This window comes from Phalangium opilio, unplaced genomic scaffold (assembly GCF_054372755.1).
Source record: "Phalangium opilio isolate 3A_F unplaced genomic scaffold, DU_Popi_V2 ptg001675l_1, whole genome shotgun sequence".
Lineage (NCBI taxonomy): Eukaryota > Metazoa > Arthropoda > Arachnida > Opiliones > Phalangiidae > Phalangium > Phalangium opilio.
The window spans coordinates 1,349,451-1,372,688 of record NW_028324261.1 but is presented as its reverse complement, the minus strand read 5'-3'; the positions used below and the strand labels follow the sequence as shown (position 1 = coordinate 1,372,688).

Sequence of the window (23,238 nt, the reverse complement as noted above, 5' to 3'; positions counted from 1 at the left end):
GTTTTTAGTATGGTTAGATGGGGGACAAATTGGAATATAACATACTCAAAGGACATCGCCGTATCTACAGTAGAAACAGAGTTACGAGCATGCAAAGTATAGTCTAATGCATTTTCTATGGAGGGGTTTGTTTCTTCATGTATTGCTTAATTACTTGACCCTGTTCTTTCGATTAAAAATAATAACATATCTTTAGTGTAGCGGTTATCGCATCCGCCTCACTCCCGGAAGGCCACAGGTTCGAAACCGCGAAGTTTTTTTTTATAATTATCCGAACATTTTTGTCAAGGTCACATTATTTACATCCCCGTATCTCTGGTAGAACCAGAGTTACGAGCCTCCAGAATTTAGTCTAATGTATTTCCTATGGACGGGTTGTTTGTTTACGTTTAGCTTAATTACTCGGCCCCTGTTTTTCGTAGCTCAATGTTTTTAGTATGGTTAGATGGGGGACAAATTGGAATATAACATACTCAAAGGACATCGCCGTATCTACAGTAGAAACAGAGTTACGAGCCTGCAAAGTATACTCTAATGCATTTTCTATGGAGGGGTTTGTTTGTTCATGTATTGCTTAATTACTTGACCCTGTTCTTTCGATTAAAAATAATAACATATCTTTAGTGTAGCGGTTATCGCATCCGCCTCACTCCCGGAAGGCCACAGGTTCGAAACCGCGAAGTTTTTTTTTATAATTATCCGAACATTTGTGTCAAGGTCACATTATTTACATCCCCGTATCTCTGGTAGAACCAGAGTTACGAGCCTCCAGAATTTAGTCTAATGTATTTCCTATGGACGGGTTGTTTGTTTACGTTTAGCTTAATTACTCGGCCCCTGCTGTTCGTAGCTCAATGTTTTTAGTATGGTTAGATGGGGGACAAATTGGAATATAACATACTCAAAGGACATCGCCGTATCTACAGTAGAAACAGAGTTACGAGCATGCAAAGTATAGTCTAATGCATTTTCTATGGAGGGGTTTGTTTCTTCATGTATTGCTTAATTACTTGACCCTGTTCTTTCGATTAAAAATAATAACATATCTTTAGTGTAGCGGTTATCGCATCCGCCTCACTCCCGGAAGGCCACAGGTTCGAAACCGCGAAGTTTTTTTTTATAATTATCCGAACATTTGTGTCAAGGTCACATTATTTACATCCCCGTATCTCTGGTAGAACCAGAGTTACGAGCCTCCAGAATTTAGTCTAATGTATTTCCTATGGACGGGTTGTTTGTTTACGTTTAGCTTAATTACTCGGCCCCTGCTGTTCGTAGCTCAATGTTTTTAGTATGGTTAGATGGGGGACAAATTGGAATATAACATACTCAAAGGACATCGCCGTATCTACAGTAGAAACAGAGTTACGAGCATGCAAAGTATAGTCTAATGCATTTTCTATGGAGGGGTTTGTTTCTTCATGTATTGCTTAATTACTTGACCCTGTTCTTTCGATTAAAAATAATAACATATCTTTAGTGTAGCGGTTATCGCATCCGCCTCACTCCCGGAAGGCCACAGGTTCGAAACCGCGAAGTTTTTTTTTATAATTATCCGAACATTTTTGTCAAGGTCACATTATTTACATCCCCGTATCTCTGGTAGAACCAGAGTTACGAGCCTCCAGAATTTAGTCTAATGTATTTCCTATGGACGGGTTGTTTGTTTACGTTTAGCTTAATTACTCGGCCCCTGTTTTTCGTAGCTCAATGTTTTTAGTATGGTTAGATGGGGGACAAATTGGAATATAACATACTCAAAGGACATCGCCGTATCTACAGTAGAAACAGAGTTACGAGCCTGCAAAGTATACTCTAATGCATTTTCTATGGAGGGGTTTGTTTGTTCATGTATTGCTTAATTACTTGACCCTGTTCTTTCGATTAAAAATAATAACATATCTTTAGTGTAGCGGTTATCGCATCCGCCTCACTCCCGGAAGGCCACAGGTTCGAAACCGCGAAGTTTTTTTTATAATTATCCGAACATTTGTGTCAAGGTCACATTATTTACATCCCCGTATCTCTGGTAGAACCAGAGTTACGAGCCTCCAGAATTTAGTCTAATGTATTTCCTATGGACGGGTTGTTTGTTTACGTTTAGCTTAATTACTCGGCCCCTGCTGTTCGTAGCTCAATGTTTTTAGTATGGTTAGATGGGGGACAAATTGGAATATAACATACTCAAAGGACATCGCCGTATCTACAGTAGAAACAGAGTTACGAGCCTGCAAAGTATAGTCTAATGCATTTTCTATGGAGGGGTTTGTTTCTTCATGTATTGCTTAATTACTTGACCCTGTTCTTTCGATTAAAAATAATAACATATCTTTAGTGTAGCGGTTATCGCATCCGCCTCACTCCCGGAAGGCCACAGGTTCGAAACCGCGAAGTTTTTTTTTATAATTATCCGAACATTTGTGTCAAGGTCACATTATTTACATCCCCGTATCTCTGGTAGAACCAGAGTTACGAGCCTCCAGAATTTAGTCTAATGTATTTCCTATGGACGGGTTGTTTGTTTACGTTTAGCTTAATTACTCGGCCCCTGCTGTTCGTAGCTCAATGTTTTTAGTATGGTTAGATGGGGGACAAATTGGAATATAACATACTCAAAGGACATCGCCGTATCTACAGTAGAAACAGAGTTACGAGCCTGCAAAGTATAGTCTAATGCATTTTCTATGGAGGGGTTTGTTTCTTCATGTATTGCTTAATTACTTGACCCTGTTCTTTCGATTAAAAATAATAACATATCTTTAGTGTAGCGGTTATCGCATCCGCCTCACTCCCGGAAGGCCACAGGTTCGAAACCGCGAAGTTTTTTTTTATAATTATCCGAACATTTTTGTCAAGGTCACATTATTTACATCCCCGTATCTCTGGTAGAACCAGAGTTACGAGCCTCCAGAATTTAGTCTAATGTATTTCCTATGGACGGGTTGTTTGTTTACGTTTAGCTTAATTACTCGGCCCCTGTTTTTCGTAGCTCAATGTTTTTAGTATGGTTAGATGGGGGACAAATTGGAATATAACATACTCAAAGGAAATCGCCGTATCTACAGTAGAAACAGAGTTACGAGCCTGCAAAGTATACTCTAATGCATTTTCTATGGAGGGGTTTGTTTGTTCATGTATTGCTTAATTACTTGACCCTGTTCTTTCGATTAAAAATAATAACATATCTTTAGTGTAGCGGTTATCGCATCCGCCTCACTCCCGGAAGGCCACAGGTTCGAAACCGCGAAGTTTTTTTTTATAATTATCCGAACATTTGTGTCAAGGTCACATTATTTACATCCCCGTATCTCTGGTAGAACCAGAGTTACGAGCCTCCAGAATTTAGTCTAATGTATTTCCTATGGACGGGTTGTTTGTTTACGTTTAGCTTAATTACTCGGCCCCTGCTGTTCGTAGCTCAATGTTTTTAGTATGGTTAGATGGGGGACAAATTGGAATATAACATACTCAAAGGACATCGCCGTATCTACAGTAGAAACAGAGTTACGAGCCTGCAAAGTATAGTCTAATGCATTTTCTATGGAGGGGTTTGTTTCTTCATGTATTGCTTAATTACTTGACCCTGTTCTTTCGATTAAAAATAATAACATATCTTTAGTGTAGCGGTTATCGCAACCGCCTCACTCCCGGAAGGCCACAGGTTCGAAACCGCGAAGTTTTTTTTTATAATTATCCGAACATTTGTGTCAAGGTCACATTATTTACATCCCCGTATCTCTGGTAGAACCAGAGTTACGAGCCTCCAGAATTTAGTCTAATGTATTTCCTATGGACGGGTTGTTTGTTTACGTTTAGCTTAATTACTCGGCCCCTGCTGTTCGTAGCTCAATGTTTTTAGTATGGTTAGATGGGGGACAAATTGGAATATAACATACTCAAAGGACATCGCCGTATCTACAGTAGAAACAGAGTTACGAGCCTGCAAAGTATAGTCTAATGCATTTTCTATGGAGGGGTTTGTTTCTTCATGTATTGCTTAATTACTTGACCCTGTTCTTTCGATTAAAAATAATAACATATCTTTAGTGTAGCGGTTATCGCATCCGCCTCACTCCCGGAAGGCCACAGGTTCGAAACCGCGAAGTTTTTTTTTATAATTATCCGAACATTTGTGTCAAGGTCACATTATTTACATCCCCGTATCTCTGGTAGAACCAGAGTTACGAGCCTCCAGAATTTAGTCTAATGTATTTCCTATGGACGGGTTGTTTGTTTACGTTTAGCTTAATTACTCGGCCCCTGTTTTTCGTAGCTCAATGTTTTTAGTATGGTTAGATGGGGGACAAATTGGAATATAACATACTCAAAGGACATCGCCGTATCTACAGTAGAAACAGAGTTACGAGCCTGCAAAGTATACTCTAATGCATTTTCTATGGAGGGGTTTGTTTGTTCATGTATTGCTTAATTACTTGACCCTGTTCTTTCGATTAAAAATAATAACATATCTTTAGTGTAGCGGTTATCGCATCCGCCTCACTCCCGGAAGGCCACAGGTTCGAAACCGCGAAGTTTTTTTTTATAATTATCCGAACATTTGTGTCAAGGTCACATTATTTACATCCCCGTATCTCTGGTAGAACCAGAGTTACGAGCCTCCAGAATTTAGTCTAATGTATTTCCTATGGACGGGTTGTTTGTTTACGTTTAGCTTAATTACTCGGCCCCTGCTGTTCGTAGCTCAATGTTTTTAGTATGGTTAGATGGGGGACAAATTGGAATATAACATACTCAAAGGACATCGCCGTATCTACAGTAGAAACAGAGTTACGAGCCTGCAAAGTATAGTCTAATGCATTTTCTATGGAGGGGTTTGTTTCTTCATGTATTGCTTAATTACTTGACCCTGTTCTTTCGATTAAAAATAATAACATATCTTTAGTGTAGCGGTTATCGCATCCGCCTCACTCCCGGAAGGCCACAGGTTCGAAACCGCGAAGTTTTTTTTTATAATTATCCGAACATTTGTGTCAAGGTCACATTATTTACATCCCCGTATCTCTGGTAGAACCAGAGTTACGAGCCTCCAGAATTTAGTCTAATGTATTTCCTATGGACGGGTTGTTTGTTTACGTTTAGCTTAATTACTCGGCCCCTGTTTTTCGTAGCTCAATGTTTTTAGTATGGTTAGATGGGGGACAAATTGGAATATAACATACTCAAAGGACATCGCCGTACCTACAGTAGAAACAGAGTTACGAGCCTGCAAAGTATAGTCTAATGCATTTTCTATGGAGGGGTTTGTTTCTTCATGTATTGCTTAATTACTTGACCCTGTTCTTTCGATTAAAAATAATAACATATCTTTAGTGTAGCGGTTATCGCATCCGCCTCACTCCCGGAAGGCCACAGGTTCGAAACCGCGAAGTTTTTTTTTATAATTATCCGAACATTTGTGTCAAGGTCACATTATTTACATCCCCGTATCTCTGGTAGAACCAGAGTTACGAGCCTCCAGAATTTAGTCTAATGTATTTCCTATGGACGGGTTGTTTGTTTACGTTTAGCTTAATTACTCGGCCCCTGTTTTTCGTAGCTCAATGTTTTTAGTATGGTTAGATGGGGGACAAATTGGAATATAACATACTCAAAGGACATCGCCGTATCTACAGTAGAAACAGAGTTACGAGCCTGCAAAGTATACTCTAATGCATTTTCTATGGAGGGGTTTGTTTGTTCATGTATTGCTTAATTACTTGACCCTGTTCTTTCGATTAAAAATAATAACATATCTTTAGTGTAGCGGTTATCGCATCCGCCTCACTCCCGGAAGGCCACAGGTTCGAAACCGCGAAGTTTTTTTTTATAATTATCCGAACATTTGTGTCAAGGTCACATTATTTACATCCCCGTATCTCTGGTAGAACCAGAGTTACGAGCCTCCAGAATTTAGTCTAATGTATTTCCTATGGACGGGTTGTTTGTTTACGTTTAGCTTAATTACTCGGCCCCTGCTGTTCGTAGCTCAATGTTTTTAGTATCGTTAGATGGGGGACAAATTGGAATATAACATACTCAAAGGACATCGCCGTATCTACAGTAGAAACAGAGTTACGAGCCTGCAAAGTATAGTCTAATGCATTTTCTATGGAGGGGTTTGTTTCTTCATGTATTGCTTAATTACTTGACCCTGTTCTTTCGATTAAAAATAATAACATATCTTTAGTGTAGCGGTTATCGCATCCGCCTCACTCCCGGAAGGCCACAGGTTCGAAACCGCGAAGTTTTTTTTTATAATTATCCGAACATTTGTGTCAAGGTCACATTATTTACATCCCCGTATCTCTGGTAGAACCAGAGTTACGAGCCTCCAGAATTTAGTCTAATGTATTTCCTATGGACGGGTTGTTTGTTTACGTTTAGCTTAATTACTCGGCCCCTGTTTTTCGTAGCTCAATGTTTTTAGTATGGTTAGATGGGGGACAAATTGGAATATAACATACTCAAAGGACATCGCCGTATCTACAGTAGAAACAGAGTTACGAGCCTGCAAAGTATAGTCTAATGCATTTTCTATGGAGGGGTTTGTTTCTTCATGTATTGCTTAATTACTTGACCCTGTTCTTTCGATTAAAAATAATAACATATCTTTAGTGTAGCGGTTATCGCATCCGCCTCACTCCCGGAAGGCCACAGGTTCGAAACCGCGAAGTTTTTTTTTATAATTATCCGAACATTTGTGTCAAGGTCACATTATTTACATCCCCGTATCTCTGGTAGAACCAGAGTTACGAGCCTCCAGAATTTAGTCTAATGTATTTCCTATGGACGGGTTGTTTGTTTACGTTTAGCTTAATTACTCGGCCCCTGTTTTTCGTAGCTCAATGTTTTTAGTATGGTTAGATGGGGGACAAATTGGAATATAACATACTCAAAGGACATCGCCGTATCTACAGTAGAAACAGAGTTACGAGCCTGCAAAGTATACTCTAATGCATTTTCTATGGAGGGGTTTGTTTGTTCATGTATTGCTTAATTACTTGACCCTGTTCTTTCGATTAAAAATAATAACATATCTTTAGTGTAGCGGTTATCGCATCCGCCTCACTCCCGGAAGGCCACAGGTTCGAAACCGCGAAGTTTTTTTTTTATAATTATCCGAACATTTGTGTCAAGGTCACATTATTTACATCCCCGTATCTCTGGTAGAACCAGAGTTACGAGCCTCCAGAATTTAGTCTAATGTATTTCCTATGGACGGGTTGTTTGTTTACGTTTAGCTTAATTACTCGGCCCCTGTTTTTCGTAGCTCAATGTTTTTAGTATGGTTAGATGGGGGACAAATTGGAATATAACATACTCAAAGGACATCGCCGTATCTACAGTAGAAACAGAGTTACGAGCCTGCAAAGTATAGTCTAATGCATTTTCTATGGAGGGGTTTGTTTCTTCATGTATTGCTTAATTACTTGACCCTGTTCTTTCGATTAAAAATAATAACATATCTTTAGTGTAGCGGTTATCGCATCCGCCTCACTCCCGGAAGGCCACAGGTTCGAAACCGCGAAGTTTTTTTTTATAATTATCCGAACATTTGTGTCAAGGTCACATTATTTACATCCCCGTATCTCTGGTAGAACCAGAGTTACGAGCCTCCAGAATTTAGTCTAATGTATTTCCTATGGACGGGGTGTTTGTTTACGTTTAGCTTAATTACTCGGCCCCTGTTTTTCGTAGCTCAATGTTTTTAGTATGGTTAGATGGGGGACAAATTGGAATATAACATACTCAAAGGACATCGCCGTATCTACAGTAGAAACAGAGTTACGAGCCTGCAAAGTATAGTCTAATGCATTTTCTATGGAGGGGTTTGTTTCTTCATGTATTGCTTAATTACTTGACCCTGTTCTTTCGATTAAAAATAATAACATATCTTTAGTGTAGCGGTTATCGCATCCGCCTCACTCCCGAAAGGCCACAGGTTCGAAACCGCGAAGTTTTTTTTTATAATTATCCGAACATTTGTGTCAAGGTCACATTATTTACATCCCCGTATCTCTGGTAGAACCAGAGTTACGAGCCTCCAGAATTGAGTCTAATGTATTTCCTATGGACGGGTTGTTTGTTTACGTTTAGCTTAATTACTCGGCCCCTGTTTTTCGTAGCTCAATGTTTTTAGTATGGTTAGATGGGGGACAAATTGGAATATAACATACTCAAAGGACATCGCCGTATCTACAGTAGAAACAGAGTTACGAGCCTGCAAAGTATACTCTAATGCATTTTCTATGGAGGGGTTTGTTTGTTCATGTATTGCTTAATTACTTGACCCTGTTCTTTCGATTAAAAATAATAACATATCTTTAGTGTAGCGGTTATCGCATCCGCCTCACTCCCGGAAGGCCACAGGTTCGAAACCGCGAAGTTTTTTTTTATAATTATCCGAACATTTGTGTCAAGGTCACATTATTTACATCCCCGTATCTCTGGTAGAACCAGAGTTACGAGCCTCCAGAATTTAGTCTAATGTATTTCCTATGGACGGGTTGTTTGTTTACGTTTAGCTTAATTACTCGGCCCCTGCTGTTCGTAGCTCAATGTTTTTAGTATGGTTAAATGGGGGACAAATTGGAATATAACATACTCAAAGGACATCGCCGTATCTACAGTAGAAACAGAGTTACGAGCCTGCAAAGTATAGTCTAATGCATTTTCTATGGAGGGGTTTGTTTCTTCATGTATTGCTTAATTACTTGACCCTGTTCTTTCGATTAAAAATAATAACATATCTTTAGTGTAGCGGTTATCGCATCCGCCTCACTCCCGGAAGGCCACAGGTTCGAAACCGCGAAGTTTTTTTTTATAATTATCCGAACATTTGTGTCAAGGTCACATTATTTACATCCCCGTATCTCTGGTAGAACCAGAGTTACGAGCCTCCAGAATTTAGTCTAATGTATTTCCTATGGACGGGTTGTTTGTTTACGTTTAGCTTAATTACTCGGCCCCTGTTTTTCGTAGCTCAATGTTTTTAGTATGGTTAGATGGGGGACAAATTGGAATATAACATACTCAAAGGACATCGCCGTATCTACAGTAGAAACAGAGTTACGAGCCTGCAAAGTATACTCTAATGCATTTTCTATGGAGGGGTTTGTTTGTTCTAGTATTGCTTAATTACTTGACCCTGTTCTTTCGATTAAAAATAATAACATATCTTTAGTGTAGCGGTTATCGCATCCGCCTCACTCCCGGAAGGCCACAGGTTCGAAACCGCGAAGTTTTTTTTTATAATTATCCGAACATTTGTGTCAAGGTCACATTATTTACATCCCCGTATCTCTGGTAGAACCAGAGTTACGAGCCTCCAGAATTTAGTCTAATGTATTTCCTATGGACGGGTTGTTTGTTTACGTTTAGCTTAATTACTCGGCCCCTGCTGTTCGTAGCTCAATGTTTTTAGTATGGTTAAATGGGGGACAAATTGGAATATAACATACTCAAAGGACATCGCCGTATCTACAGTAGAAACAGAGTTACGAGCCTGCAAAGTATAGTCTAATGCATTTTCTATGGAGGGGTTTGTTTCTTCATGTATTGCTTAATTACTTGACCCTGTTCTTTCGATTAAAAATAATAACATATCTTTAGTGTAGCGGTTATCGCATCCGCCTCACTCCCGGAAGGCCACAGGTTCGAAACCGCGAAGTTTTTTTTTATAATTATCCGAACATTTGTGTCAAGGTCACATTATTTACATCCCCGTATCTCTGGTAGAACCAGAGTTACGAGCCTCCAGAATTTAGTCTAATGTATTTCCTATGGACGGGTTGTTTGTTTACGTTTAGCTTAATTACTCGGCCCCTGTTTTTCGTAGCTCAATGTTTTTAGTATGGTTAGATGGGGGACAAATTGGAATATAACATACTCAAAGGACATCGCCGTATCTACAGTAGAAACAGAGTTACGAGCCTGCAAAGTATACTCTAATGCATTTTCTATGGAGGGGTTTGTTTGTTCTAGTATTGCTTAATTACTTGACCCTGTTCTTTCGATTAAAAATAATAACATATCTTTAGTGTAGCGGTTATCGCATCCGCCTCACTCCCGGAAGGCCACAGGTTCGAAACCGCGAAGTTTTTTTTTATAATTATCCGAACATTTGTGTCAAGGTCACATTATTTACATCCCCGTATCTCTGGTAGAACCAGAGTTACGAGCCTCCAGAATTTAGTCTAATGTATTTCCTATGGACGGGTTGTTTGTTTACGTTTAGCTTAATTACTCGGCCCCTGTTTTTTGTAGCTCAATGTTTTTAGTATGGTTAGATGGGGGACAAATTGGAATATAACATACTCAAAGGACATCGCCGTATCTACAGTAGAAACAGAGTTACGAGCCTGCAAAGTATAGTCTAATGCATTTTCTATGGAGGGGTTTGTTTGTTCATGTATTGCTTAATTACTTGACCCTGTTCTTTCGATTAAAAATAATAACATATCTTTAGTGTAGCGGTTATCGCATCCGCCTCACTCCCGGAAGGCCACAGGTTCGAAACCGCGAAGTTTTTTTTTATAATTATCCGAACATTTGTGTCAAGGTCACATTATTTACATCCCCGTATCTCTGGTAGAACCAGAGTTACGAGCCTCCAGAATTTAGTCTAATGTATTTCCTATGGAGGGGTTTGTTTGTTTACGATTAGCTTAATTACTCGACTACTGTTTGTCGTAGCTCAATGTTTTTAGCATGGTTAGATGTAGGAAAAATTGGACTATATCATACTCAAAGGACATCCCCGTATCTCCAGTAGAAACAGAGTTACGAGCCTGCAAAGTATAGTCTAATGCATTTTCTATGGAGGGGTTTGTTTGTTCACGTATTGCTTAATTACTTGACCCTGTTCTTTCGATTAAAAATAATAACATATCTTTAGTGTAGCGGTTATCGCATCCGCCTCACTCCCGGAAGGCCACAGGTTCGAAACCGCGAAGTTTTTTTTTATAATTATCCGAACATTTGTGTCAAGGTCACATTATTTACATCCCCGTATCTCTGGTAGAACCAGAGTTACGAGCCTCCAGAATTTAGTCTAATGGATTTCCTATGAGGGGTTTGTTTGTTTACGATTAGCTTAATTACTCGACTACTGTTTGTCGTAGCTCAATGTTTTTAGTACGGTTAGATGGGGGACAAATTGGATTATAGGAAATACATTAGACTAAATTCTGGAGGCTCGTAACTCTGTTTCTACTGTAGATACGGCGATGTCCTTTGAGTATGTTATATTCCAATTTGTCCCCCATCTAACCATACTAAAAACATTGAGCTACGAAAAACAGGGGCCGAGTAATTAAGCTAAACGTAAACAAACAACCCGTCCAAAGGAAATGCATTAGACTATGCTTTGCAGGCCCATAACTCTGTGTTTACTAGAGATACGGGGATGTCCTTAGGATATGTTATAGTCCAAATTGTCCCCCATCTAACCATACTAAAAACATTGAGCTACGACAAACAGGGGCCGAGATATTAAGCAAAATGTTCGTCAACTTTGGTATCGTCTCACTTATTTTTATTATGTTACTTATGATTTTTGCACTAAACTTTGGAGGCTCATAACTCTTGTTCTACAAGAGATACTGGGATCTCCTTTGGATATGTTATAGTACTCTTTGCTCCCCATACAAGGATACTTTAAACTTGAGGCTACCTCAATATCGTCGTCAACTTACTTTTTGTCTCACTTATTGTTTGAAGGTTACTTTTGATTTTTGAAAATAAACTTTGCAGGCTCGTAACTCTGTTTCTACTGGAGATACGGGGATGTCCTTTGAGTATGTTATAGACCAATTTGTCCCCCATCTAGCCATACTAAGAATTAGGGCTACGACAAACAGTAGTCGAGTAATTAAGCTAATCGTAAACAAACAAACCCCTCCATAGGAAATACATTAGACTAAATTCTGGAGGCTCGTAACTCTGGTTCTACCAGAGATACGGGGATGTAAATAATGTGACCTTGACACAAATGTTCGGATAATTATAAAGGTCTTTGCATGTTCCAAGCAAAAAAAAACCTCGCGGTTTCGAACCTGTGGCCTTCCGGGAGTGAGGCGGATGCGATAACCGCTACACTAAAGATATGTTATTATTTTTAATCGAAAGAACAGGGTCAAGTAATTAAGCAATACGCGAACAAACAAACCCCTCCATAGAAAATGCATTAGACTATATTTTGCAGGCTCGTAAATCTGTTTCTACTGTAGATACGGGGATGTCCTTTGAGTATGTTATAGTCCAATTTGTCCCCCATCTAACCATACTAAAAACATTGAGCTACGACAAACAGTAGTCGAGTAATTAAGCTAATCGTAAACAAACAAACCCCTCCATAGGAAATACATTAGACTAAATTCTGGAGGCTCGTAACTCTGGTTCTACCAGAGATACGGGGATGTAAATAATGTGACCTTGACACAAATGTTCGGATAATTATAAAAAAAACTTCGCGGTTTCGAACCTGTGGCCTTCCGTGAGTGAGGCGGATGCGATAACCGCTACACTAAAACAAACAACCCGTCCAAAGGAAATGCAAGTAACCTTCTAACAATAAGTGAGACAAAAAATAAGTTGACGACGATATTGAGGTAGCCTCAAGTTTAAAGTATCCTTGTATGGGGAGCAAAGAGTACTATAACATATCCCAAGGAGATCCCAGTATCTCTTGTAGAACAAGAGTTATGAGCCTCCAAAGTTTAGTGCAAAAATCATAAGTAACATAATAAAAATAAGTGAGACGATACCAAAGTTGACGAACATTTTGCTTAATATCTCGGCCCCTGTTTGTCGTAGCTCAATGTTTTTAGTATGTATAGTCTAATGCATTTCCTATGGAGGGGTTTGTTTGTTTACGATTAGCTTAATTACTCGACTGCTGTTTGTCGTAGCTCAATGTTTTTAGTATGGTTAGATGGGGGACAAATTGGACTATAACATACTCAAAGGACATCCCCGTATCTCCAGTAGAAACAGAGTTACGAGCCTGCAAAGTATAGTCTAATGCATTTTCTATGGAGGGGTTTGTTTGTTCACGTATTACTTAATTACTTGACCCTGTTCTTTCGATTAAAAATAATAACATATCTTTAGTGTAGCGGTTATCGCATCCGCCTCACTCCCGGAAGGCCACAGGTTCGAAACCGCGAAGTTTTTTTTTATAATTATCCGAACATTTGTGTCAAGGTCACATTATTTACATCCCCGTATCTCTGGTAGAACCAGAGTTACGAGCCTCCAGAATTTAGTCTAATGTATTTCCTATGGAGGGGGTTTGTTTGTTTACGATTAGCTTAATTACTCGACTACTGTTTGTCGTAGCCCTAATACTTGGTATGGCTAGATGAAGGACAAATTGGTCTATAACATACTCAAAGGACATCCCCGTATCTCCAGTAGAAACAGAGTTACGAGCCTGCAAAATTTATTTTCAAAAATCAAAAGTAACCTTCTAACAATAAGTGAGACAAAAAATAAGTTGACGACGATATTGCGGTAGCCTCAAGTTTAAAGTATCCTTGTATGGGGAGCAAAGAGTACTATAACATATCCAAAGGAGATCCCAGTATCTCTTGTAGAACAAGAGTTATGAGCCTCCAAAGTTTAGTGCAAAAATCATAAGTAAAATAATAAAAATAAGTTAGACGATACCAAAGTTGACGAACATTTTGCTTAATATCTCGGCTCTACGACAAACAGGGGCCGAACCACCAACCTATTGGTTAACAGCCGAACGCGCTAACCATTGCGCCACGGAAGCCCAAAAATTAAATGCTCGTCAGGTATTGTGTAAAAACCTTGACTTTTTACGTCACATCTGAGACCTCACAACACCGTTCCCGGATGGGCTCGAACCACTAACCTATTGGTTAACAGCCGAACGCGCTAACCATTGAGCCACGGAAGCTCAGAAATTAAATGGTTGTCACGTATTGTGGAAAAGTTATGACCTTTTACGCTACATCTGAGACCCCACAACACCTCTCCCGGGTGGGCTCGTACCACCAACCTTTCGATTAACAGCTGATCGCGCTAATCATTGCGCACGGAAGCCCAAAAATTCAATGTTCGACAGGTATTGTGGAAAAACTCTGACATTTTATGTTACATTTGAGACGTCACAACACCGCTCCCGGGAGGGCTCAAACCACCAGTCTTTTGAATAGCAGCTGAACGCGCTAACCATTGCGCCACGGAAGCCCAAAAATTAAATGGTCGTCATGTATTTTGGAAAAACCTTGACTTTTAACGTCACATCTGAGACGTCAATATACCGCTCCCGGATGGGCTCGAACCACCAACCTATTGGTTAACAGCTGAACGCGCTAACCATTGAGCCACGGAAGCTCAGAAATTAAATGGTTGTCACGTATTGTGGAAAAGTTTTGACTTTTTACGCTACATCTGAGACCCCACAACACCTCTCCCGGGTGGGCTCGAACCTTCAACCTTTCGATTAACAGCTGAACGCGCTAATCATTGCGTCACGGAAACCCAAAAATTAAATGTTCGTCAGGTATTGTGGAAAAACTGACATTTTACGTTACATCTGAGACCTCACAACACCGCTCCCGGATGGGGTCGAACCACCAACCTATTGGTTAACAGCCGAACGCGCTAACCATTGAGCCACGGAAGCCCAAAGTTAAATGCTCGTCAGGTATTGTGTAAAAACTTTGACTTTTTACGTCACATCTGAGACCTCACAACACCGCTCCCGGATGGGCTCGAACCACCAACCTATTGGTTAACAGCCGAACGCGCAAACCATTGAGCCACGGAAGCTCAGAAATTAAATGGTTGTCACGTATTGTGGAAAAGTTATGACCTTTTACGCTACATCTGAGACCCCACAACACCTCTCCCGGGTGGGCTCGTACCACCAACCTTTCGATTAACAGCTGATCGCGCTAATCATTGCGCACGGAAGCCCAAAAATTCAATGTTCGACAGGTATTGTGGAAAAACTCTGACATTTTATGTTACATTTGAGACGTCACAACACCGCTCCCGGGAGGGCTCAAACCACCAGTCTTTTGAATAGCAGCTGAACGCGCTAACCATTGCGCCACGGAAGCCCAAAAATTAAATGGTCGTCATGTATTTTGGAAAAACCTTGACTTTTAACGTCACATCTGAGACGTCAATATACCGCTCCCGGATGGGCTCGAACCACCAACCTATTGGTTAACAGCCGAACGCGCTAACCATTGAGCCACGGAAGCTCCGAAATTAAATGGTTGTCACGTATTGTGGAAAAGTTTTGACTTTTTACGCTACATCTGAGACCCCACAACACCTCTCCCGGGTGGGCTCGAACCTTCAACCTTTCGATTAACAGCTGAACGCGCTAATCATTGCGCCACGGAAGCCCAAAAATTAAATGTTCGTCAGGTATTGTGGAAAAACTCTGACATTTTACGTTACATCTGAGATCTCACAACACCGCTCCCGGATGGGCTCGAACCACCAACCTATTGGTTAACAGCCGAACGCGCTAACCATTGCGCCACGGAAGCCCAAAAATTAAATGGTCGTCAGGTGTTGTGGAAAAAACCTTGACTTTTTACGTCACATCTGAGACGTCACAACACCGCTCCCGGATGGGCTCGAGCCACACACCTATTGGTTAACAGCCGAACGCGCTAACCTTTGAGCCACGGAAGCTCAGAAATTAAATGGTTGTCAGGTATTGTGGATAAGTTATGACTTTTTACGTTACATCTGAGACCCTACAACACCTCTTCCGGTTGGGCTAGAACCACCAACCTTTCGGTTAACAGCCGAACGCTCTAACCATTGCGCCAAGGAAGCCCAAATATTTAATGGTCGTCAGGTATTGTGGCAAAACTTTGGCTTTCTACGTTACATTTGAGATCCTACACCAACCGCTCCCGGGTGGGCTCGAACCACCAACCTATTGGTTAACAGCCGAACGCGCTAACCATTGAGCCACGGAAGCTCAGAAATTAAATGGTTGTCACGTATTGTGGATAAGTTTTGACTTTTTACGCTACATCTGAGACCCCACAACACCTCTTCCGGGTGCGCTTGAACCACCAGCCTTTCGATTAACAGTTGAACGTGCTAATAATTGCGCCACGGAAGCCCAAAAATTAAATGTTCGTCAGGTATTGTGGAAAAACTCTGACATTTTACGTTACATCTGAGACGTCACAACACCGCTCCCGGATGGGCTCGAACCACCAACCTTTCGGTTAACAGCTGAACGCGCTGACCATTGCGCCACGGAAGCCCAAAAATTAAATGGTCGTCAGTTATTGTGGAAAAATTTTGGCTTTCAACGTTACATTTGAGATCCCAAAACACCGCTCCCGGGTGGGCTCGAACCACCAACCTATTTGTTAGCAGCCGAATTCGCTAACCATTGAGCCACGGAAGCTCAGATTTTAAATGGTCGTCAGGTGTTGTGGAAAAAACCTTGACTTTTTACGTCACATCTGAGACGTCTCAACACCGCTCCCGGATGGGCTCGAACCACACACCTATTGGTTAACAGCCGAACGCGCTAACCTTTGAGCCACGGAAGCTCAGAAATTAAATGGTTGTCAGGTATTGTTGATAAGTTATGACTTTTTACGTTACATCTGAGACCCTACAACACCTCTCCCGGGTGGGCTCGAACCTTCAACCTTTCGATTGCGCCACGGAAGCCCAAAAATTAAATGTTCGTCAGGTATTGTGGAAAAACTCTGACATTTTACGTTACAACTGAGACCTCACAACACCGCTCCGGATGGGCTCGAACCACCAACCTATTGGTTAACAGCCGAACGCGCTAACCATTGCGCCACGGAAGCCCAAAATTTAAATGGTCGTCAGATGTTGTGGAAAAAACCTTGACTTTTTACGTCACATCTGAGACGTCACAACACCGCTCCCGGATGGGCTCGAACCACACACCTATTGGTTAACAGCCGAACGCGCTAACCTTTGAGCCACGGAAGCTCAGAAATTAAATGGTTGTCAGGTATTGTAGATTAGTTATGACTTTTTACGTTACATCTGAGACCCTACAACACCTCTTCCGGATGGGCTCGAACCACCAACCTTTCGGTTAACAGCCGAACGCGCTAACCATTGCGCCAAGGAAGCCCAAAAATTAAATGTTCGTCAGGTATTGTGGAAAAACCTTGACTTTTTACGTCACTTCTGAGACCTGACAACACCGCTCCCGGATGGGCTCGAACCACCAACCTATTGGTTAACAGCCGAACGCGCTAACCATTGAGCCACGGAAGCTCAGAAATTAAATGGTCGTCACGTATTGTGGAAAAACTTTGGCTTTCTACGTTACATTTGAGATCCCACAACACCGCTCCCGGATGGGCTCGAACCACCAACCTATTGGTTAACAGCCGAACGCGCTAACCATTGCGCCACGGAAGCCCAAAAGTTAAACGCTCGTCAGGTATTATGTAAAAACCTTGATTTTTTACGTCACATCTGAGACCTCACAACACCGCTCCCGGATGGGGTCGAACCACCAACCTATTGGTTAACAGCCGAACGCGCTAACCATTGCACCACGGAAGCCCAAAAGTTAAATGCTCGTCAGGTATTGTGTAAAAACCTTGACTTTTTACGTCACATCTGAGACCTCACAACACCTCTCCCGGATGGGCTCGAACCACCAACCTATTGGTTAACAGCCGAACGCGCTAACCATTGTGCCACGGAAGCCCAAAAGTTAAATGCTCGTCAGGTATTGTGTAAAAACCTTGACTTTTTACGTCACATCTGAGACCTCACAACACCGCTCCCGGATGGGCTCGAACCACCAACCTATTGGTTAACAGCCGAACGCGCTAACCATTGCGCCACGGAAGCCAAAAAATTAAATGTTCGTCAGGTATTATGTAAAAACCTTGATTTTTTACGTCACATCTGAGACCTCACAACACCGCTCCCGGGAGGGCTCAACGATTTCGAAAATGTTATTAAAAATCGAGGTACATTTTTAATTATTGTTCAATCGAGATGAAATCACTTTCAATGAGTGTTTTATAGGGAATTAAGCTGAATTCGGTCAAACATTTCTCGAGAAAAAAATGCATTCAAAAGTGTACCGAAAAAATCGCATGTTTTTCTTCTTCAAGATACAAAATCCGTCACAACGATTTCTTATTGAAAAATTGAATTTTAACAGTTTTTTGAATGAATATCGTTACATTTGCTTGAATTAAAGCAAAAAGTATAAAAATAATGGTTTCAGTGGTTATATTTGAAAATAGTGAAGAAATACTCAAAATATGCTTCTTTGGCCGTGAAACGTCGATTTTGAAAATGTTATTAAAAATCGAGGTACATTTTTATTTATTGTTCAATCGAGATGAAATCACTTTTAATGAGTGTTTTATAGGGAATTAAGCTGAATTCGGTCAAAAATTTCTCCAGAAAAAAATGCATTCAAAAAAGTACCGAAAAAATCGCATGTTTTTCTTCTTCAAGATACAAAATCCGTGACAACGATTTCTTATTGAAAAATTTAATTTTAACAGTTTTTTGATTGAATATCGTTACATTTGCTTGAATTAAAGCAAAAAGTATAAAAATAATGGTTTCAGTGAACATATTTGAAAATAGTGAAGAAATACTCAAAGTATGCTTCTTTGGCCGTGAAACGTCGATTTTGAAAATGTTATTAAAAATCGAGGTAAATTTTTAATTATTGTTCAATCGAGATGAAATCACTTTCAATGAGTGTTTTATAGGGAATTAAACAGAATTCGGTCAAAAATTTCTCGAGAAAAAAATGCATTCAAAGAAGTACCGAAAAAATCGCATGTTTTTCTTCTTCAAGATACAAAATCCGTGACAACGATTTCCTATTGAAAAATTTAATTTTAACAGTTTTTTGATTGAATATCGTTACATTTGCTTGAATTAAAGCAAAAAGTATAAAAATAATGGTTTCAGTGAATATATTTGTAAATAGTGAAGAAATACTCAAAATATGCTTCGTTGGCGGTGAAACGTCGATTTTGAAAATGTTATTAAAAATCGAGGTACATTTTTAATTATTGTTCAATCGAGATGAAATCACTTTTATTGAGTGTTTTAGAGGGAATTAAGCTGAATTCGGTCAAACATTTCTCCAGAAAAAAATGCATTTAAAAGTGTACCGAAAAAATCGCATGTTTTTTCTCTTCAAGATACAAAATCCGTGACAACGATTTCTTATTTAAAATTGAATTTTAACAGGTTGTTGAATGAATATCGTTACATTTGCTTGAATTAACGCAAAAATTACAAAAATAATGGTTTCAGTGGTTATATTTGAAAATTGTGAAGAAATACTCAAAATGTTTTTCTTTGGCCGAGTTACGTCGATTTTGAAAATGTTATTAAAAATCGAGGTACATTTTTATTTATTGTTCAATCGAGATGAAATCACTTTTAATGAGTGTTTTATAGGGAATTAAGCTGAATTCGGTCAAAAATTTCTCCAGAAAAAAATGCATTCAAAAAAGTACCGAAAAAATCGCATGTTTTTCTTCTTCAAGATACAAAATCCGTGACAACGATTTCTTATTGAAAAATTTAATTTTAACAGTTTTTTGATTGAATATCGTTACATTTGCTTGAATTAAAGCAAAAAGTATAAAAATAATGGTTTCAGTGAACATATTTGAAAATAGTGAAGAAATACTCAAAGTATGCTTCTTTGGCCGTGAAACGTCGATTTTGAAAATGTTATTAAAAATCGAGGTAAATTTTTAATTATTGTTCAATCGAGATGAAATCACTTTCAATGAGTGTTTTATAGGGAATTAAACAGAATTCGGTCAAAAATTTCTCCAGAAAAAAATGCATTCAAAAAAGTACCGAAAAAATCGCATGTTTTTCTTCTTCAAGATACAAAATCCGTGACAACGATTTCTTATTGAAAAATTTAATTTTAATAGTTTTTTGGTTGAATATCGTTACATTTGCTTGAATTAAAGCAAAAAGTATAAAAATAATGGTTTCAGTGAATATATTTGTAAATAGTGAAGAAATACTCAAAATATGCTTCGTTGGCGGTGAAACGTCGATTTTGAAAATGTTATTAAATATCGAGGTACATTTTTAATTATTGTTCAATCGAGATGAAATCACTTTTAATGAGTGTTTTATAGGGAATTAAGCTGAATTCGGTCAAACATTTCTCCAGAAAAAAATGCATTTAAAAGTGTACCGAAAAAATCGCATGTTTTTTCTCTTCAAGATACAAAATCCGTTACAACGATTTCTTATTTAAAATTGAATTTTAACAGGTTGTTGAATGAATATCGTTACATTTGCTTGAATTAACGCAAAAATTACAAAAATAATGGTTTCAGTGGTTATATTTGAAAATAGTGAAGAAATACTCAAAATGTTTTTCTTTGGCCGAGTTACGTCGATTTTGAAAATGTTATTAAAAATCGAGGTACATTTTTATTTATTGTTCAATCGAGATGAAATCACTTTTAATGAGTGTTTTATAGGGAATTAAGCTGAATTCGGTCAAAAATTTCTCCAGAAAAAAATGCATTCAAAAAAGTACCGAAAAAATCGCATGTTTTTCTTCTTCAAGACACAAAATCCGTGAATACGATTTCTTATTGAAAATTGAATTTTAACAGTTTTTTGAATGAATATCGTTACATTGCTTGAATTAAAGCAAAAAGTATAAAAATAATGGATTCAATGAATATATTTGAAAATAGAGAAGAACTACTCAAAATATGCTTCTTTGGCCGTGAAACGCCGATTTTGAAAATGTTATTAAAAATCGAGGTAAATTTTTAATTATGTTCAATCGAGATGAAATCACTTTTTATGGGTGTTTTATAGGGAATTAAGCTGAATTCGGTCAAACATTTCTCCAGAAAAAAATGCATTCAAAAGTGTACCGAAAAAATCGCATGTTTTTCTTCTTCAAGATACAAAATCCGTGACAACGATTTCTTATTGAAAAATTTAATTTTAACAGTTTTTTTAATGAATATCGTTACATTTGCTTGAATTAAAGCAAAAGGTATAAAAATAATGGTTTCAGTGGTTATATTTGAAAATAGTGAAGAAATACTCAAAGTGGTCTCCCTCCCAAGTACTGACTGCGCTCGACGCTTCTTAACTTCGGTTATCGGACGAGAACCGGTGTATTCAGCGTGTTATGGCCGTTTCTCGAGAGTGCTAGTTAATAATTTGAATTAAATTAACTTTCATCTTTATAAAACAATAACAAAAAGAAGATATGTTTGCTTTTTTCATATTTGGTGGAATTTGAAAGAGGAAACAAAAGTGAAAAAGCCGACGGCACGCAGTATTCCCAAGTACTGTATGCGCTCGACGCTGCTTAACTTCGGTTATCGGACGAGAACCGGTGTATTCAGCGTGATATGGCCGATGCCGAGAGTGCTAGGTAATAATTCGAATTTAAATTAAGTGAGACAAATTAACCATCATCTTTTTAAAACAATAACAAAAAGAAAATAAGTTTGCTTTTTTCAAATCTACTGGAATTTAAAAGAGGAAAAAAAAGTGAAAAAGCCAACGGCACGCAGTGTTCCTAAGTGGTCTCCCTCCCAAGTAGTGACTGCGCTCGACGCTGCTTAACTCCGGTTATCGGACGAGAACCGGTGTATTCAGCGTGATATGGCCGTTGCCGAGAGTGCTAGTTAATAATTTGAATTTAATTAACTTTCATCTTTATAAAACAATAACAAAATGAAGATATGTGTGCTTTTTTCAAATCGGGTGGAATTTAAAAGAGGAAACAAAAGTGAAAAACCAACGGCACGCAATATTCCCAAGTACTGACTGCGCTCGACGCTGCTAACGTCGGCGATCGGACGAGAACCGGTGTTCTCAGCGTGATATGGCCGTTTCCGAGAGTGCTAGTTAAAAATTCGAATTTAAATTAAGTGAGACAAATTAACCCTCATCTTTCTAAAACAATAACAAAAAGAAGATATGTTTGCTTTTTTCATATCTATTGGAATTTAAAAGAGGAAAAAAAAGTGAAAAAGCTAACGGCACGCAGTGTTCCTAAGTGGTCGCCCTCCCAAATACTGACTGCGCTCGACGCTGCTTAACTTCGGTTATCGTACGAGAACCGGTGTATTCAGCGTGTTATGGCCGTTGCCGATAGTGCTAGTTAATAATTTGAATTAAATTAACTTTCAGCTTTATAGAACAATAACAAAAAGAAGATATGTGTGCTTTTTTCAATTCGGGTGGAATTTAAAAGAGGAAACAAAAGTGAAAAACCAACGGCACGCAGTATTCCCAAGTACTGACTGCGCTCGACGCTGCTACCAGGGCGATCGGACGAGAACCGGTGTTCTCAACGTGATATGGCCGTTGCCGAGAGTGCTAGTTAAAAATTCGAATTTAAATTAAGTGAGACAAATTAACCTTCATCTTTATAAAACATTAACAAAAAGAAAATATGTTTGCTTTTTTCATATCGGGTGGAATTTAAAAGAGGAAACAAAAGTGAAAAAGCCAACGGCACGCAGTATTCCCAAGTACTGACTGCGCTCGACGCTGCTAACGTCGGCGATCGGACGAGAACCGGTGTTCTCAGCGTGATATGGCCGTTGCCGAGAGTGCTAGTTAATAATTCGAATTTAAATTAAGTGAGACAAATTAACCTTCATCATTTTAAAACAATAACAAAAAAACATGTTTGCTTTTTTCATATCTATTAAAATTTAAAAGAGGAAAAAAAGTGAATAAGCCAACGGCACGCAGTGTTCCTAAGTGGTCTCCCTCCCAAGTACTGACTGCGCTCGACGCTGCTTAACTTCGGTGATCGGACGAGAACCGCTGTATTCAGCGTGATATGGTCGTTGCCGAGAGTGCTAGTTAATAATTCGAATTTAAATTAAGTGAGACAAATTAACCTTCATCATTTTAAAGCAATAACAAAATGAAAACATGTTTGCTTTTTTCATATCTATTAAAATTTAAAAGAGGAAAAAAAAGTGAAAAAGCCAACGGCACGTAGTGTTCCTAAGTGGTCTCCCTCCCAAGTAGTGACTGCGCTCGACGCTGCTTAACATCGGTTATCGGACGAGAACCGCTGTATTCAGCGTGATATGGCCGTTGCCGAGAGTGCTGGTTAATAATTTTAATTTAATTAACTTTCATCTTTATAAAACAATAACAAAAAGAAGATATGTTTGCTTTTGTCATATCGGGTGGAATTTAAAAGAGAAAAAC

General features: G+C 39.1%; 4 pseudogenes; all 4 read right to left on the bottom strand.

Moving 5' to 3' along the window:
- Window positions 1–21,559: 21,559 nt before the first annotated feature.
- Window positions 21,560–21,678, bottom strand: LOC149582465 (5S ribosomal RNA; annotated as a pseudogene).
- Window positions 21,679–22,038: 360 nt separating this feature from the next.
- LOC149582464 (5S ribosomal RNA) lies at window positions 22,039–22,157 on the bottom strand (annotated as a pseudogene).
- Window positions 22,158–22,751: 594 nt separating this feature from the next.
- Window positions 22,752–22,870, bottom strand: LOC149582463 (5S ribosomal RNA; annotated as a pseudogene).
- A 137-nt stretch (window positions 22,871–23,007) lies between these two features.
- Window positions 23,008–23,126, bottom strand: LOC149582462 (5S ribosomal RNA; annotated as a pseudogene).
- Between the last annotated feature and the right edge of the window lie 112 nt (window positions 23,127–23,238).